The sequence below is a fragment of the Sarcophilus harrisii genome, chromosome 1, assembly GCF_902635505.1.
Source record: "Sarcophilus harrisii chromosome 1, mSarHar1.11, whole genome shotgun sequence".
Taxonomy (NCBI): domain Eukaryota; kingdom Metazoa; phylum Chordata; class Mammalia; order Dasyuromorphia; family Dasyuridae; genus Sarcophilus; species Sarcophilus harrisii.
This window is the reverse complement of record NC_045426.1, coordinates 647,297,208-647,317,004: the sequence shown is the minus strand read 5'-3', so window position 1 is coordinate 647,317,004 and position 19,797 is coordinate 647,297,208. Positions and strand designations below refer to the sequence as shown.

General features: G+C 37.0%; 1 pseudogene; it reads left to right on the top strand.

The window, feature by feature from the left end:
* The first annotated feature begins 4,025 nt into the window (after positions 1 to 4,025).
* Positions 4,026 to 5,249, top strand: LOC100925159 (annotated as a pseudogene).
* The last annotated feature ends 14,548 nt before the right edge of the window (positions 5,250 to 19,797 follow it).

Sequence of the window (19,797 nt, the reverse complement as noted above, 5' to 3'; positions counted from 1 at the left end):
TAAACCCCTTCTACTTTTGTTATAGTCACTTAGCCAAGTTCTCATCACATGAAAGCATAATCATTCTCCAAAGATGCCTTCACATTAGTATTATGTGACACATTCTTATTTCTGTTCTAATGAAATCTCACTATAGGAGCAAACAATAATGTGATTTTCCAAACCTGATCATTCCCCTTTTGATTATTTCCCCACCAATTTGGTTTGGGTTCTCTCCCATGCATAGGGTGATTACGAGAGTCATCATGCCAGGTCATATAAGTTTGGTTCCAAATTGTGCGACAAAGTCTCTGCTCTGTTCTGCAGTCCAGAAGGAGGATCAGCTTCTTCAGAATCCCTACCCACACAGGGCAATATATGAATTCCCCAATCAGGAGTTGTTTCATAGTTCTGTCCCAATATACTCATAAGAGTGGTTTTTCAATTGAGGAAATGTTGTATGCTTGCTTTATAGCACTGCAGACTTAAAGCCTTTTTTACGCAATTGGAGGGTTGCAACATTCCTACTAGCCAAAAGCCTGTGAAAGGTCATATTTATAATGAAAACGAATAGGTTGTATCAGACTACAGTTGTCAAAGCTAGCATTTGTTGCAACACATAGGGAAGGATCTTTAGTAAGTCCAGTAAAGTTAAACTTAATTATTAAACTATTTGACTCCTCTCCATGCTTATTAATGCCAAATTCCTTAACTAAATATTGAGATCCATTACCATACAATAGAATTGCAGGAATGTATTCTCCCCATCCAACTATTCTCATCCAAGATGGGCTTTGTAGAATACCCCAGAAGGTTTTGGGTTTTCCTTCTCCCAATTTAAGTTGTGCCAGCACTAGGGCCAGTTGCAGGAGCTATGCCGCTCAACTACCCTTGTAGTGTAGTCAGCCTCTGTGAGTCTTTTTTTCTTTTATCTTCATACTCTGGATCAATTTAGATAGGGCGGTTACATCTTTCCGGGACCCATGTATCTCCTTCATCTCTGGAAACACAAAGAAAACCTCCACCCTGAATTATTACCTTAGCGGGCCCATCAATGTCCCAGTGACATCCTTCTACATCATAGATTGTGACGGAAGGGCCAGGTGGCAGAGCTAGCTCCTTAATCTTTTCTGTTCTTCTTTGTTTGAGAAAAAATGAGGTAGTGAAGGAAAAAAATAAGTCAGCTGGGCTGTAGAACATGTTATTCAATGTGAGATAATTAATGGTATATAGTGCTTTAGCAAGTCTGTTCTTGGGGAACTTCTTGCCCCCCCCTTTTTGTTTATCAGAATGACTTTCAAAGTTCTATTCTTACCCTCTACTTCTCCTGATTTTGATAAGCAAATTTTTATAATGTTATACAAAGAAAGGGTATCATTAAAAAAAGAAAGAAAGAAAGAAAAAGAAAGGGTATCAGAAGAAACCATCTGAGGGCCTTTCTCTTTGGATACTTTGTATAAATTTTCTCTGACAACTTCCTTTTCACTGATAGTGATTTGAGGGCCCCTGGGGAACCGTGATACATTGTTATAAACATCCTCTAGAAATGCTCTTAACTTATTTTTCTTAGCCCTTACTCCTCTTTTTTTTTTTTAACATGATTAACTATAAAAGTTTAAGATCTCTCCCTTCATTCTTCAATCCTTTAACCATCTACCCTCCCATTGTTTTACATCTCTATTTGCTCCAAAAAGTGAAAGATGAGTGGTGAGGGTGAGTGGCCCTCCTGGGGCCTTCCCTTTACCTTGACTTAGGCCTTTTGTCCTCCAGTCCAGAGAGTACCAACCACTAGAAGATGGTGTTCGGTACAGGTTCCTCTTCAGGTCTCTGCTTGCCTTGTGGGCTGCTTGATACGATCAGTACTTGATAGGATCAGGACCCACGTTGGGAGCCATTTGTTGTGACCAGCACGACACAAATAGGCTAGCGGCATTTGAAAATAAGAAGACAAGCTTGCTGATATTCAACAGTCATTTTTTGAGAGAAATCATGTTGCTTATATATCTTAAAACCATGTTACTGTAACCAACCCTGGTTTCTGTTTTCTATGATGTAAATCTCTGAAGCATGTTGTTCATTTCTAGATACTCACGCTTATTTAAAGTTCACAATGCCCCAGTAATTGTGCCAGGATTTTATATTTTCTCATGATTTCAAGCTTAAATGCACCCTTGATTAATCTTAGGAGGAGAGCATCCCAGTTACCAATATTTCTAGCTTCCTGGGAGTTCTCTACAGTTCTCCAATCCTTTATGTAAATGTAAGTGAAATATGCTTTATTCTCCATTCATTCCAGGATATTACAGTTTATGACATTCAAAGTAACTGCTTCATTAACTTTTTCTCTTAGAATTCTGAGCTATTTGTGCCCCAGATAAGTTATCAGCAATTGCTTTTTCTCAGAAGCCAACTTATTCTACAGACTTCCTTATATTGGAAGGTGGAAAAGGTTCACAGGTTCAGTTCTCAACCTTTGCCATTTCATTATTACTCAACAGGTATTCTCGGTTGCTATTCTATCATTTACAATTATCATTCTACTTCCAATAATTTCCTCTTCTTCCAAACCACTCATTTTCTTCATCTTTCTTCTGTTCTCACTCAGTTTCCACATTCTTCTACATATAAGCCCTTTAGCCAAAAGGATTGGGGTCAAGTTGTGAGGTTCATCACACCTGGATGGATATATCCAGCAAATCAGGTTGTCCCTACAATTCTCTTCTGCTTCAAAAATAAGTTACATCGGTAAAGAAAGTCTCACATACACCAAAACATTTATAATAGCATTTTTTGCTAATAACAAGAAAATGGAAACAGAGTTTTCAATTGGGAAATGACTTGATACCTGAACAGAATAAAATATTTCTTTGTTGTAAAAAAAAATTAGGTATATATGTATATGTATATATTACATATAATATATAATAGAGAGAGAATACAAAGAATAATGAAAAAATGTAAAAGAACTGTTACAGAGTGAAATAAACAGGAAAAATGCATGATGAAAGTAATAATATAAATGAAAAGAATAACAATAAAATGGACTGAGTGCTACAATTCTGCCACTCAATCTTGTTCTTAAGGAAGAGATGTGAAAATACATCTCCCTTCCTTCTTTGCAAAACTGGGGACTATGAATGTAGAATATTGCACATGTTCTGTCAGATTCAATTATCACATCTAAGGGGGCTCAGGTTGGGTCACAGCCCTTCCTTTTCCACCTCTACTCTCTTCCCATCCTTGCCTTCTTGGCCTGGGTTAGAAACTCCCCTCTGAATTGTCCTCCTGCTGTCACTGCACTCTAGGACCTGATGAAAACAGGGTTATGTAAGTACTCTTGGTGACCAGAGGAGAGGGGAAGGAAGGGAGGGCATCTAGGTGGGGTGATCTCGGAGTTCACAGCAAATCCAGAACACTGAGTTTCTCAATGACAGAATTCAATTAAATTTAGGGGGGTAATCCTTAGGCATAGGAGAATTCAAGAAGAATTTCTTCTAGAAATCTTGGGCAAATTCCACCACTTATTCTTGCCTTCACCCTGCTATCACCAGAAGGTTGTTAGGGGGCCCTTCTTGCCCTTCCCTGTCTAATGGCTCTTTGCACAACCAGGGGTGACAGTCCATGAACTGGCACTTGGGGCCCCTTCCACCTCTTAATCCGTCTCTCTCAAAAAATAGAGACATTCACAGACTGAGAGAACATTAAAAATCCTTCAATTGAACTGTTTTAATTTCACAGAAAAGCAAACTGAAAAAACAAGAGCAGTGACTTTTCGAAAGTAAGTCATAGAACTCAGGACTCCTGGCTTCCAGGACCATGAACCATGGTCTCTCCCCAATCCCTCTCACTTGCCTCCTCAGCTTTGTCTCCCTTGGTGCCTCAGTGGCACTTTGTAAATTGACTTTGCACAAATGGGGGTTGGTTGGTGAGGAGACTCCTTCCTTACTCCCCTGCCTTTGTTTCTCCCAGTGTTCCCCAATATACAAAAGCTAGTCCCCTATACCAGGAAAGAACTCACCCATGGAAGGAGAGAATCCTGGGCATGGGACAGGGTCTGGGTATAACTACTCAACACTGATCTGAAGTCTCATTCCTCCATATGCAGAACAGGCTGAGCACCATGAAGCTGATGAAATGGGAGCTGGTGCTGGGGACTCTGCAGAGCACAGCCTTTGGGGGGCTTTTGTTACTTCTGAGTCAGCTGCTAGCTTCTTGGACAGATCTGAGCCCTCCATCCACCAGGACCTCTTCCAAGAAGTTTGAGTGGCAGGCTCAGAGACCACCCCCCCTTGGTCCCGAGGGTCCTTCAGTCCTACTCTTTCCTGCTCAACCATCCTGACAAGTGTGAAGATCCCAGAGGTCCCCCCTTCCTGCTCATGCTGGTGATGACCCAGCGCCAGGAAGTGGGGATGCGCCAAGTCATCCGGCAAACGTGGGGCAATGAAACCTTGGTGTCCAGTGTGATTATCCGCCGCCTCTTTGTTCTTGGCCTGCCTCCACCTCTCTTTGCCCAGGAACTTCAGGACCTCTTGGAGGAGGAGGATAGGGAGCATGGGGATCTCCTCCAGGTGGGCTTCCTGGATACATACCACAATTTGACTTTCAAGGTCCTCACAGGCCTGGAGTGGATGGCCCAGTTCTGCCCCACTGCCCAGTATGTGCTCAAGGTGGATAGTGATGTCTTCTTAAATCCCAATTACCTAGTACAGCAGGTGCTGTGACCCAATGGACCCACACAGCTAGATTTCATCACAGGCCACATCTTACAGAGGAGCAAACCCTGTGCGGAAGCAGAATCAGAAGTGGTATATGTCCCCAGAGCTATATTCCCACAACCAGTATCCGGACTATTGGGGGGGCCCTGGTTATGTGATGTCTGGCTCCCTGGGCCTTAGGATCCTGGCTGTAGCTAAGACAATCAAGCCCATCCACTTGGAGGATGTGTTTGTGGGGTTATGTCTGCAACAGCTTGGGGTGAAGCCTAGCCCTTCTCCTCCCAGCACCTTCCTGATGTTTTGGAGGAAGTATGACCACTGTGCCTTCCACTGACTTGTCCTGGTTCATCACTTCCAGCACCAGGAGTTACTACAGATATGGCCAGACTTCATACTAGCCCATAGTGCCTGCCCCACAGGGTAAGGGTCTGTGTAGGGGTTCTTGCTCTTCCTTCCCTCTTATGGCTGAACAGACACCTAGCCCACCCAGAAGGTTCTATTCAGCTTAGTGAGATAGCAAATAGAGAGGGAGTGTGGGTCTCTGTGTCAGCCCCTCACTCCAGAGAGCAGATGGCTTTGACCTGGGGAACAATTAACAATTTGTGGTATGTGAATATACCAGAATTTTACTGTGCTGGAAAAAACTGTAAATATGAAAACTTCAGAAAAGGATGAGGGCAGTTGTGTACATCGCTGTAGTGTGCAGTAAGCAGAGCCAGGAAAAACAAGACTAGCAGAGCCAAGAAAAATAAGACTACAACAGTGTAAATGGAATTCTGGCTTTTCTCTTTTTGCCACCCTTTTTGTTGCTGTCTTTGGGGGCAATTCTTATTTTTCAAGTCCTGCATGGGTGCTGTGAACTGAAATGGTGAGAGAACTTCTCCCCTTCACTCTTTCTTTATCCTTTAGTCTTTACTTTTATGGTCTTAGAAATGAGCCTGGGGGCATTAGATTCTGTTTCCTGTTCTTTACCTTCAGTTTCAGATGCAAGAGGTGATTCTCCTAGAACTGAATGGTTGAGCCATGATGATCTAGGAGCCTGTATAGTGGAAGGAATGGTACTGCCTCTTAGCCTGGCGTGAAAGCCCTGAGAAGACAGGGGACTGGGGGCTCAAGCTGGAGGGGTGTTTTGGACGTCCTATTGGGACTGTACTTTATGAGAACAGAACTAAGCTAAATCAAATCCTCTTCTCCTTCCCAGAGACTAATACTGTACAATGGGGGGTAGGGGATGTCATGATGCCTCCTCTATGTTGAGGAAATAAATTTGTATCTTTGTTACTATGTCTTCTGAACTAAATATTTTTTTAAATTGTACGTCCAACTTAAATACAAAACAAGAAAAGACAAAAAAGCAATCATGTGCATAGCAGAATATGAGAGGATTCAACAATAAATTTCCATTTTAAGGAAGGCTATATAAGGAATATTTCACATTGTGTTCAGTGCAGTCCATCTTTGCTTCCTTTAAGGTTTTCTTTTGTTCTCTGCTGTGCACTTTTTTGCTTTATTTTTTTTTCCTCTTTCTTTCTCTCCTCACCTCCTGGCTCACAATGAAATGTTTACATTTTACAAACCCATATATATACATGTAAATATATTAACAGATATCTATCAATGCAATGAGTATACTTTACAAACACATGTCTATATATATGTATATATTTGGACTGATAGCTATACTCATACACATATATACATTATTTATGTAATACTGTACTATGCATATTTTCATTTGTCCTCTGTTTATCTGAAGATGGATTGTATCTTCCTTCACAAGTTCAAATCTTTCCATATTTTTCTAAATCCACACAAGCTCAACATTTCTTGCAGCACAACAATATTTCAACTTTACACTGTTTGGTTATCTAAATAATCTGAAACTATACTGATTAATATAGCTGACATATATTGTGACTTTTCTATTTTTCTCTTTTGATTAAATCTATTTTAATCTGGAATTTGTATGAGATAATGATTACTATTTGTGTTTTTTTACATAATAAATTCTACTCCTGATCTTTACTTTAGGTAAACTGTGTGTTTCTCATATTTTTATGACATTTCCTGAAAGCAATATATTGCGGAGTTTAAATTTTTAAACTATTATATTTTTCTGTTTTGTGGATGATTTATCCAATTCACATTCTAAGCTATAATTACTTGTTTATTTTCCTCACTATTCTGCTATCCCTCCTGACTCCTCTGCTTTGCTTCTATGAGATATCTTGCCCTCCTTTTCTCTCCTTTATCTTCCTCCTCACCTTTTGCCATTGCCTCTTTCTGAATTTAGAAGATTTTTATACCTTTCTAAATATATGTTCTTCCCAGGGAGAGTAAGGGTTTAACATTATCTATCTTCCCCTTGCCTAGAGTCTTTTGTAGCTATTTTTCCTTTTTTGTCTCATTTGTATGAGATACTTGTTCCTTTTTATCTCTCCTTACACAGTTTATGTGTGTGTCTGTGTGCAAAGATACACACATACACCTGCACATATATGAATCACTCCATCATCCTCAACTCAATCCAAGTTTTACCCAAATAAAAATTACCCAATAAAAAAATGATAGTATTTCTATCTGGTTCATTTCTCTATATATTTGAGAAATGAAGCTTTTATTTGTATGTATCTCTTATATCCTAACTCCTGCTAACTCCTCTGATTCACTTCTAACTACAACCTTGCCTTACTATTACTTAACCTACCTCCCAGAATATCCCCCTTATCCTCTATCACTACCTTTTCCTTCCCTTTTTATCCCATTCTCATTAATCTATACACCTCATTCCATTCCTGTTAATTTACTCACTCTCTTATTCTATTCTCTCCCCTTCTCATGTCTTTACAAATTTAGAGGACTTTTATACCATATGTGTGTATGTATGTATATAGTTCTGTCTTTAACCCATTCCATGTGAGTAGGATTCTAGATCTATCAACTCTCCTTCCCCATCTAATTTACTGTCAGTTCTTTCTTTTGCACCTCATTTCTATGATATAATTACTTTTTTTTTACTTTTCCTCACTCACTTTCCACATCGCTCTACACACAGGCCCTTTAGCCAAAAGGGGTGGAGGCAAGTTCTGAAGTTCAGGCACTATCCATCCAACAGATCAGACTCTCCCTACAATTCTCTTCTGCTTCAAAAACAAGTTATATCACAAAGAAAAGTCTCACATATACTAAAACATTTGTAGTAGCATTTTTTGGTAATAACAAGAAAATGGAAAGAATGGTTTTATTTGGGAAATAACTTGCGTTATCCAAACAAAATGAAATATTACTTCATTGTAAGAAATTATATATAAATCCATATATATCAAGAATACAGAGAAGGATGAAAAGACTTAAGAAACTATTATAGAATGAAATAAACAGGAAAAAATTACATGAGGAAAGTAATAATGTAAATGAAAAGAATAACAAAAATAAAATTAACTGAATGCTACAATTCTACCAACCAAACTTGTTTCTAAAGAAGAAATATGAAAACACATCTCCCTTCCTTCTTTGCAGAAATGGGGACTATGAATGTGGAATATTGCACATGTTTTGTCAGATTCAGTTGATGTTGTGGTTACTTTGGCTGGAATACTTTTTTCTTCTTTTTTTTTAATATCAGTGATGGCAATCTGGGAGTGGAGGGTAGGATATACATATAGAAATAAGGGTAAATCATTCTGGAGAGCAGTTTGGAGCTCAAAAAGTTATCAAACTGTGCATATCCTTTGATCCAGCAGTGTTACTACTGGGCTTATATCCCAAAGAGATCATAAAGAAGGGAAAGGGACCTGTATGTGCACGAATGTTTATGACAGCCCTCTTTGTAGTGGCTAGAAACTGGAAATTGAGTGGATGCCCATCAGTTGGAGAATGGCTGAATAAATTGTGGTATATGAATATTATGGAATATTATTGTTCTGTGAGAAATGACCAACAGGATGATTTCAGAAAGGCCTGGAGAGACTTACACAAACTGATGCTGAGTGAAATGAGCAGGACCAGGAGATCATTATATACTTCAACAACAATACTATATGATGACCAGTTCTGATGAACCTGGCCATCCTCAGCAATGAGATCAACCAAATCATTTCCAATGGAGCAGTAATGAACTGAACCAGCTACGCCCAGAGAAAGAACTCTGGGAGATGACTAAAAACCATTACATTGAATTCCCAATCCCTATATTTTTGCCCACCTGCATTTTGGATTTCCTTCACAAGCTAATTGTACAATATTTCAGAGTCTGATTCTTTTTGTACAGCAAAATAACAGTTTGGTCATGTATACTTATTGTGTATCTAATTTATATTTTAATATATTTAACATCTACTGGTCATCCTGCCATCTGGGGGAGCAGGTGGGGGGTAAGAGGTGAAAAATTAGAACAAGAGGTTTGGCAATTGTTAATGCTGTAAAGTTACCCATACATATAACCTGTAAATAAAAGGCTATTTAAAAAATAAGGGTAAATATAAAAACAATAGATACCATTATTTTATGTTCATACTATTTGACCCAGAAATCCCACTGCTAAGTGTTTATGGCAAAGAGTTCCCTGAAAACATCAAAATATCCAATTACTTTTTGTGTAGCAAAGAAATGGAAACAAAATAGATGTCCTTCAACTACAAATGGTCACAAATGTAATAGAATGTTACTATACTAGTAAGAAATAAGGAAAATTAATAACTCAAAAAAGTAGGGGAAGAACTTATAGAGTTAAATAATAAGCGTAACTAACATTTACATAGTACATTACTATGTGTCAGACCCCTGAACTAAGCACTTTTACAAATATCATATTATTTTATCCCCACAACAATCCTAAAGTAGGTGCTATTATTATTCCTATTTTATTGAGGAAACAGGCAAAGAATGATTTGCCCAGGATCACTCAGCCAATAAATATCAAAAAGTGGATATGTCCTCAAGTCAAATATCATACCTAGAAAAGTTAAGCATAATCCTAAACAATTACAAAAACGACAAAAAAGGTATTTAATGAATGAACGTTTTGGGTTGCAAAATGATGCACTTAATTTGACATATAAGATGCAAGAGAAATATAAGGTAAACATCAAAAACTAATTTCAAGGGATTGAAAAAAGAACAAAGTGATTATGTTTTACATTTGGAAATATAAATTATATGTCTGTAATTTGGCAGTTCAAAAGAAATATTGAAGTAGAGCTAGCTTTTAGATGGATCCTAAAGAGTAAAACATGTAGGAAATTTAAAAAAAAAAAAAAAAAAAAAAAGGAATTGTATCAGAGAAATGAGGTGCAAGAGAACTGACACGTAAATTAGATGGGAGAGGAGGATTGATGGGTTAAAGAGGGAACTACATACATACATACATATACACACATATATTGTATAAAAGTCTTCTAAATATATAAAGATATAAGAAGGACAGAGAATAGAATAAGAGAGTGAGTAAATTTACATGAATGGGATGAGGTGTATGGATTAGTGGGAATGGAATAAAAAGAGAGGGAAAAAGGAGGTGATAGAGAATAAGGGAAATATCCTGGGGGGTAGATTAACTAATAGCAAGTTAGAAGTAAATCAGAGGAGTTAGCAGGGATAGGATATAAGAGATACACACAAATAAAAGCTTCATTTCTCAAATATATAGAGAAGTGAACCAGATTCATAAGACTACATTTATCTAATTATTCCATTTGATAAATGGTAAAAGAATATGAACAGTTTTCAATTAAAGAAATCAAAGCTATTTATAGGTTTTTGAAGAAGTGCTCTAAATCATTTTTGATTATAGAAATGCAAAATTTATTTGACAAAAACTGCTGGGATAACTGGAAATTAGTATGGCAGAAATTAGGCATGGACCCACACTTAATACTGTATAACCAAGATAAGATCAAAATGGGTCCATGATTTAGGCATAAAGAACGAGATTATAAATAAATTAGAGGAACATAGGATAGTTTATCTCTCAGACCTGTGAAGGAGGAAGAAATTTGTGACCAAAGATGAACTAGAGACCATTATTGATCACAAAATAAAAAATTCTGATTACATCAAATTAAAAAGCTTTTGTACAAACAAAACTAATGCAAACAAGATTAGAAGGGAAGCAACAAACTGGGAAAACATCTTCACAGTTAAAGGTTCTGATAAAGGCCTCGTTTCCAAAATATACAGAGAATTGACTCTAATTTATAAGAAAATAAGCCATTCTCTAATGATAAATGGTCAAAGGATATGAACAGACAATTTTCAGATGATGAAATTGAAACTATTACCACTCATATGAAAGAGCGTTCCAAATCACTATTAATCAGAGAAATGCAAATTAAGACAACTCTGAGATACCACTACACACCTGTCAGATTGGCTAAGATGACAGGAAAAAATAATGATGATTGTTGGAGGGGATGCGGGAAAACTGGGACACTAATACATTGTTGGTGGAGTTATGAACGAATCCAACCATTCTGGAGAGCAATCTGGAATTACGCCCAAAAAGTTATCAAACTGTGCGTACCCTTTAACCCAGCAGTGCTACTACTGGGCTTATACCCCAAGGAGATAGTAAAGAAGGGAAAGGGACCTGTATGTGCCAAAATGTTTTGTGGCAGCCCTGTTTGTAGTGGCTAGAAGCTGGAAAATGAATGGATGCCCATCAATTGGAGAATGGTTGGGTAAATTGTGGTATATGAATGTTATGGAATATTATTGTTCTGTAAGAAATGACCAGCAGGATGAATACAGAGAGGCTTGGAGAGACTTACATGAACTGATGCTAAGTGAAATGAGCAGAACCAGGAGATCATTATATACTTCAACAATGATACTGTATGAAGATGTATTCTGATGGAAGTGGATTTCTTTGACAAAGAGACCTAATTCAGTTTCGATTGATCAATGATGCACACAGCTACACCCAAAGAAAGAACACTGGGAAATGAATGTAAACTGTTTGCATTTTTGTTCTTTTTCCCAGGTTATTTTTACCTTCTGAATCCAATTCTCCCTGTGCAACAAGAGAACTGTTTGGTTCTGCACACATATATTGTATCTACGATATACTGCGACATATTCAACATATATATAGGAATGTTTGCCATCTAGGGGAGGGGGTAGAGGGAGAGAGGGGAAAAATCGGAACAGAAGTGAGTGCAAGGGATAATGTTGTAAAAAATTATCCTGGCATGGGTTCTGTCAATAAAAAGTTATAATAATAATAAAAAAAGGAAACATCTAAGGAAAAAATACATGTAAAGTATTTTGCAAACTTAAAGTGCTATATAATTGTCAGTTATTGTTATTACTATAATTGCGATTACATTTGTGTGAAAATTAGCTGAACAACTGTAACCTATATAGATGAAAAGATCATATTTGTGTTATGCAAATTCATGAATTTCACACACATTATATAAAAATAAATGTATGTTTCTGCAAAAAAAAAGGGTTAATGTTGAAAAATATCCATGCATATGTTTTAAAAATAAAAAGCTTTAAAAAAAAAAAAGAGAGAAATGCACATTTTAAAAACTCTGCAATAGCACCTCACACCTATTAGATTGGCCAACATAACAAAAAAAAAAAAGTGATAAATTGGGAAGACCGTGTATTTTAAAATCAGCGGGAGTCAGGAATTCAGGTTAGGGGGAAATCGACAGTCTTTATTCTCAGTGAAGAAAGATCGGAGGTGGAAGAGAATGGGCAATAGCAATGTGTGTAGTTGAGTCAAGAAGCTAGCTAGACCAGCAGCTAGGAGTATGGAACCAAGATCAATCTCTCTCAGCTTCTCTTCCTGTCTCTCTGTCTTCACCCACCAAAATCGTCATTTCCTATACAACACATCAGGACTTGCACAGAGAGTGGGCAGGGACCATCCTTTATCCAATCATGTATATTAATAGAGTGTAGTCCAATTACTATTTAGCCTCACGTGCTTGGGACCTCAGTGTATCAACTCAAGCCTCAGCCCATTACAATAAATGTTAAAGAGGATGTAGGAAAATTGTGACACTAATGCATTGTTGGTGGAGTTGTGAACTGATCCAACCATTCTGGAGAGTAATTTGTAACTGTATTCAAAGAACAACCAACCTATGCATACTTTTGACCCAGCAATATCACTACTAGATCTGTATCCCAAGAAATCATAAAAAAGGGAAAAGGACCCACTGTGCAGAAATATTTATAATGCCCTTTTTGATGGAGTGAATGGACTCCAACAAAAGACCATGTCTCTGGTAGCAATCCAGTATCTGAGTGGGCCCCAGTTAGGAAAAACTAACAAGAATAGAATTATCTTGTAGTGACTTGTTTGGTTGATTGTTGTGCCTTTGTTCTTGAAGAGGACCAAAATAACATCATTTTGTTAGAGTTGAGTTACAGTGTGTTCGACTGGGGCTGATCAGACCAATATGAGCTCAGAACGCTCTGCCACAGGTTGAACACAAATAGTCCCTATGAATATTTGGAGTGGAATATCTAACTTTTCATATCTCATGTTTCTTTTGGGCTAATTCAATTCTGCTTTGCTCATAGAGCACAGCACTTTCTCTGATGAGGGCATGCCATGGTAGACAGTCCTGTGCCAGTGTCTCTCATTCACACAATCAATTCTAAAGTTCATAAGAAAAACCTTGAGAGTGATAGAATTATCTTGTACAAATAGAGTTATCCTGTATGGTGCCTTCTGTTACCCTGTACAATCTGCAAGTTATCTAGAGACTTACAGTCAATTCCAGAAGCTATATTGTATAAAACAGGATGGCCATAATCATGAGTTGATTTACTGACTCACACAATTATCACACTTACCACACCTTGCCCTGGCTCCTTTCCCATAAAAGGTCTTGCTTCCTCCCTTGTTAATTGCAGTTTATTAGGAACTCTGCCCACTTTGTCACAATAAAGGCTTTGCCCCTTGACCTGGAAATGAGCCTGTGAATTCATTCTGGATGACTCCCCTCTTCATGACTTGTTGAACCTCGTCATCTTCATAATGGCAAAATTTTGGAAACTGAGGAGATGTCCATTAATTGGGGGATAGCTAAATAAACAATGGTATATGAATGTAATAGAGCACAATTGTGCAATAATAAATAATGAACAGGCAGATTTCAGGAATATCTGGAAAGACTTGTACAAACAAATGAAAAATGAAATGAACAGAACCAGAAAAATATTGTACACAGTACCAAAACCTTGTGTGATGATCAACTATGATTGACTCAGAAAACAAATACAAAGGACTCATGAAGGAAAATGCTATTCACATATAGATAAATAAGTGATGGATTCTGAATATAGATCAAACCACATTTTTCCCTCTTTATTTTTTCTCATGGTTTTTCCTTTTCAATCTGTTTCTTCTTTCACAACTGTGATTAAATAGAAACATGTTTTACATTATAGCACATGTATAAACTATTATAAAATGGCTACCATATGTGGAAGAGGGCAAGGAGAAAAGGGAAGGAGAAAAGTTTGGAACCCAAAATCTTATAAAAGTGAATATAAAAATTTTTCTTGATATATAACTGGAGAAGAAATAAAGTACTATAAAAAAAAAGAAAGAAAAGGGATACACACATAGCAAAAATCATCAGAAATATGATTTATTAGGAAAAAATCATGGGTAATAGTCAAGCTAAAATAAATTTAAGCAAAAGACCAAAGTAAGGAAAATATTAAATCCATATTAATCAATATTATTTTAGATTATTTAAAATGACTAGGTAGAATAAGGTTGGAATATTGGTATGGTATAGGAAATGATAAGTTGGTAGATTTAGAAAAATATGAAAAGACTTGGACTTATGAGGGATGGTGTTATCCACTTTAAGGAAACAGAAGGCAAAAAAAGCATAATATAGACTTACATAAATGTATGTGTGTGTGGTTATTGATATTTATATATATACTATGTATGTATGTAAGTAAATATAGCTGCACTTAATTGTAGCCTTCTTGGAGAATGGAGGGGAGGAAAAAAAGAACAAAGTAAAAAAATGCATAGAAAAGAACAAAATAAAACCTACAAGGAAGCAAAGAAAAGATGGATAGTTTATAGTATTTCTTTCAGTGAAAATGCATTGTTTCATATTTTCAATCCTCTCGTGTTCTGCTGTGCACGTGGCAATGCTTTCTCTTTTTTCTTTTTCTATTTTGATTTAAGTTTTAAATAAATTTGTTTTATTCTTTTTTTCCCCTTTCATCCCCCCATCTCTCCCAAGCCAGCTACAGTTAAGCACAGATATTTTTATGTATACCTGTATATTCAGAACAACCCACAAACCATACACATATCCACATATCTATATATACACATACATAGACTTACATACATACATACCCCCACACACTGACACACACACACACATATATATACATGCACATTAAGCTATATGTAAACATGCATCTAAAACAATATTAATAATGGGTGACATAATAGAGATTTCTCTCTTTATTGAATCTTTAAATTTGATTTTGTCTAAGATCAATGATTACCAGCTTAGCCCCACTTTTTTTCCCTAATAAATTCTACTCCTGATCCTTGTTGTAATGTGTAGTGTTCTTTTGCTTATCTCATTTCCTATCCCTACTAAATCTTTTATCTTAACTCTCCTTTTTAACTTGCTTTCCTATTACTTAATTTCTCCTCACCCATAAATCGCCCCAAACTTTCTTTCCCTCTTTATTCCATTCCCATTAATCTACATACTTTATCCCATTCCAATTAAACACTCTTCTGAACCCCACTATATCCTATACCATCCTTTCCCCCCTTTATCCCTTGCCCATTAATCTACACACCTTATCCCACTTCCATAAACTTATACACCTAATCATATTCCCTCCCCCGTTATTTATGAATTTTAGAAGGTGACATGCTCTTCATGGTTTATTTATGTAGTGTTCCTTATTTAACTCATTCCTATGTGAATAGGTTTCAAAATTATAGGCCCTCCATCCCCTTCTAAAACCTCTATATCAGTTCTTCCTCTGCACCTCAATTATGGAACATAATTATTATTTTTATTGCTTTTTAGAATCAGCTCATACTTCCACCTCAGTCTTTCTTTTGAGCTACTCAATTACTGATATCGATTTTAAATATATAGTATACATTTCCATGTACAACACAAAAACAATTTATCCATGTTGTGTTTCTTGAAATTAATCTTTGATATTGGCTCCTCTATGTTAAATTTTCTATTTAGTTTAGGTTTGGTTGAGACAAAGTCCTGAAAATCTGCAAGTTTGTTGAATGTTCATTTTTTTTCATCCAATATTATGGATAATTTTGTTGGATATGATATTTTTGGCTGTAGGCCTAGTTCTTTTAATTTCTAGTATATATTATTCCAGGACCTTTTATTGTTTCTTTTATTGTGGTTACTGATAAGTCCTATAAAATTCTAATTATAGCTTCAACATATTTGAATTGTTCTTTTTGTTTGTTTGTTTCTTACAAAATTTTCTCTTTAATCTGGGGATTTCAAAATTTGGCAAAAATATTCTTATGTGTTTTCCAAAAAGGATCTTTTTGAAATGGTGATCAGGGGATTTTTTTTTCTGTTTCTACTTTTCCCTCATATTCTATCACTCCAGGACAATTTTCTTTGATTATTTCTTGCATTATTGTGTCAAAATTATTTTTTTGGTCACAGCTTTCAAGCAGTCCAATTATTCTTATATTTTCTCTTCTTGATCTGTTCTCTTTTTCTATTTTCCTCTTTAATACTCTGAATCTCCTTTTCTAATTGGTTAACTTTTTTCCCATAATCTTCTTGTTTAAACTTAAAAATCACTTTTAAATGGTTTTTAAGTTTAAACAAGATGATAATGAGGAAAAAGTAAAGGAGAAAGGAAGGAAGGAAAGGAAGAAAGAGAGAGGGGAAAGGAGGGAAGAAAGGAAATAAGGAGGGAGGGATGAAGGAGGAAGGAAGGAAAGAATGAAGGGAAGAAGGGAGGAAGGAAGGAATGAAGAGAGGAAGGGAGAAGAAGGAAGGAAGGAAGGAAGGAAGGAAGGAAGGAAGGAAGGAAGGAGGGAAGGAGGGAGGGAAGGAAGGAAGGAAGGAAGGAAGGAAGGAAGGAAGGAAGGAAGGAAGGAAGGAAGGAAAGGAAGGGAGGAAGGAAGGAAGGAAGGAAAGGAGGGAGGGAGGGAAGGAGGGAGGAAGAGAAGGAAGGATGGAGAAAGGGAAGAAAGGATGGAAGGAGGAAGGGAGAAAGGGAGGGAGGAAGAGAGGAAGAGAGAGAGAGAGAAGGAGAAAGAAAGAAGGGGAAGAAAGAAAGGGAGAAAAGGGGAAAGAGGGAAGAAGGGAGGCTAAGGAGGGAGGAGGAAGGAAGGAAAGAATGAAGGGAAGAAGGGAGGAAGGAAGGAAGGAAGGGAAGAAGGGAGGGAGGGAGGAAGGAAGGAAGGAAGGAAGGAAAGAAGAGAAGGGAAGGGAAGGGAAGGAGGAAGGGAGGGAAGGAAAGGGGAAAAGAAGGAATAAGGGAGAGAAGAAGAGAAGAAGAAAGAAAAAAAACATTTATTCAATATTACAATGTGCTAAACTTTGAGGATACAAATACCCAAAAAAAAAAAAAAAAAGGACATTTCATGTCCTCAGGGAGCATGTATATACTAATTGGAGAAAGACAACACACAGAAAGGAGCCAGAAAGTATGAGATTGGGGATAAAGATACCCAACACTAGGACATAGTTCTGAAATGCAGAGGAAATCAGGAACAGAATCAGGGTAATGAAGGTAGACCAGTCTCTTCCCCTCCACAAAATGAAGGCTCCAGGAGGAATTCATCAATGGGAGAAGGAAAGGAGACATTATGGAAGGATATTCTATGGTAAATGAATTATTCTAGGGTGAAGAGCCTGCACTGAGGGAAGTTCGGGGGCAAAGTTCCAGCAGAAAAGAGGACATAGTTTTAAACTCCAAAGAAAATCAGGAACAGGGCCAGGAAGAAGGCTGTAGTGTTGCTGCAGTGACTTGGAGCAGAGTTGCAAGACAACAGATTTCCCTTGTGGAAAGGAAGTCTCTCACCTCTGAAGGGTGGCTGGAAATTTCCATAGAAGAAAACAAAAACAAACAAATCCCAAACAAAGAATTTGTCAGACACCAGGAAGTTAATCTAACCCTTCTGTTCTGACAGAGAGAAAACATGGATTCTGTGCTGATGGAGTGTGAAGGATGGATCAGAGGTGAGAAGAGAGGCAGGAAGTCCTGCTGGCTTTTGCTTTATAGTCTATAAGGGCCCTTTAACTGGATGTTGGTAGTGGGAAGAGAAAAGAAAAAGCAGATATGACAGATATGGAAGTGGGAGAGAGCTGGAGCTTTCAATGCATCTTCAAAGAGGCACTTATGGAAGTTATGGGAATTTGTGTTGGGGCTGAATTAGCAGCCCTGCATTTGGTCTCAGGAGGGCTTGCTTTGAGTCCTGGTTCAACTCTATACTAGTTATAAGGTCTGGGGTAATCTGTTAATTCACAGCCACCAATCCACTAACCCAACTACTGTACTGCAAGGCTCTATTAGGTGCTGATATACAAAAACAAAAGTAATGTGTCCGTACACTTAAGGAACAAACATTCTACTTATTTAGCCTTTCTGGACATTATTTTTCTTGTCTATAAGTGGCATTGGATGATCTTAAAGGCTATCTTTCAGATCTAATTTTATGATGCTATGATCCCTAATTTCTTTTTTTTTTTCTGTTTATTTTATTTTTTTTTCTTTTTTTCTCTTTTTTTTTTATTTAATAGCCTTTTATTTACAGGATATATACATGGGTAACTTTACAGCATTAACAATTGCCAAACCTCTTGTTCCAATTTTTTACCTCTTACCCCCCCCCACCTCCTCCCCTAGATGGCAGGATGACCAGTAGATGTTAAATATATTAAAATATAAATTAGATACACAATAAGTATACATGACCAAAACGTTATTTTGCTGTAGAAAAAGAATCAGACTCTGAAATGTTGTACAATTAGCTTGTGAAGGAAATCAAAAATGCATGTGTGCATAAATATAGGGATTGGGAATTCAATGTAATGGTTTTTAGTCATCTCCCAGAGTTCTTTTTCTGGGCATAGCTAGTTCAGTTCATTACTGCTCCATTGGAAATGATTTGGTTGATCTCGTTGCTGAGGATGGCCTGATCCATCAGAACTGGTCATCATATAGTATTGTTGTTGAAGTATATAATGATCTCCTGGTCCTGCTCATTTCACTCAGCAATATGATCCCTAATTTCAAGGGTGTTTGGCACCAGAGTTGATGGTTAAAATTTTCAGTGTGCACAAACTGATGGTGAATAAAACAAGTAGAACCAGGAATACAGTGCACACAGTAACAGCAAGATTGTGTGATGATCAAGTGTGAAAGAATTGCTTCTTCTCAGGAATTCAATGATCCAAATCAATCATGATAAACTTTGGATGGAAAATGCCATCTGTACCCAGGAGGAGAACCACGGAGAATGACTATAAATCAACATATACTGGGTTCACTTTTTTCTTTTTCTTCTGTTTTTTTAACTCATGGTTTTTCCCTTTTGTTCTGATTTTTCTCTCTCAACATAATTCATAAAGAAATGTGTATTATAAAGACTCAAAAAATTGAAATTAATTTTTTTTAATTTTCAGTGTATTCATTTACACTTCAATACTTGGCAAAAGCAACAAATCATGGCTTTATTTATTATTTTATTGATTGTCTAGACTTGATAAAGTGATGGAGAAAATGCACATTAAACTTAAAGTATACATTTTCCCTCCCTGGAAATCCAGAACCAGCACATTTTCACATAAATCTATGATCCTGAATGTGACTGCCAAGGAAGAAAGTATAGAAAGAGAAAGAAAGAGGGCCAAAACAAGACTCTTGGGGATCATCTACTTTAAGCAGTTGAAAAGGGGACAAGGACAGTGAAAAAAGCAAAAAAGGAGAGGTTAGGAAAAAAGCAAAAGATTAAAACCAGGAAACTAAGTCAACTTCAGCTAAAGGAAGAGAAAGAATACAAAAAGAAAGCTTTTCCATCTCAATTCAAAAATTAATAGAGGATGTGCCAGGATCATTCAGTTAATGGACATGAAAATATTAT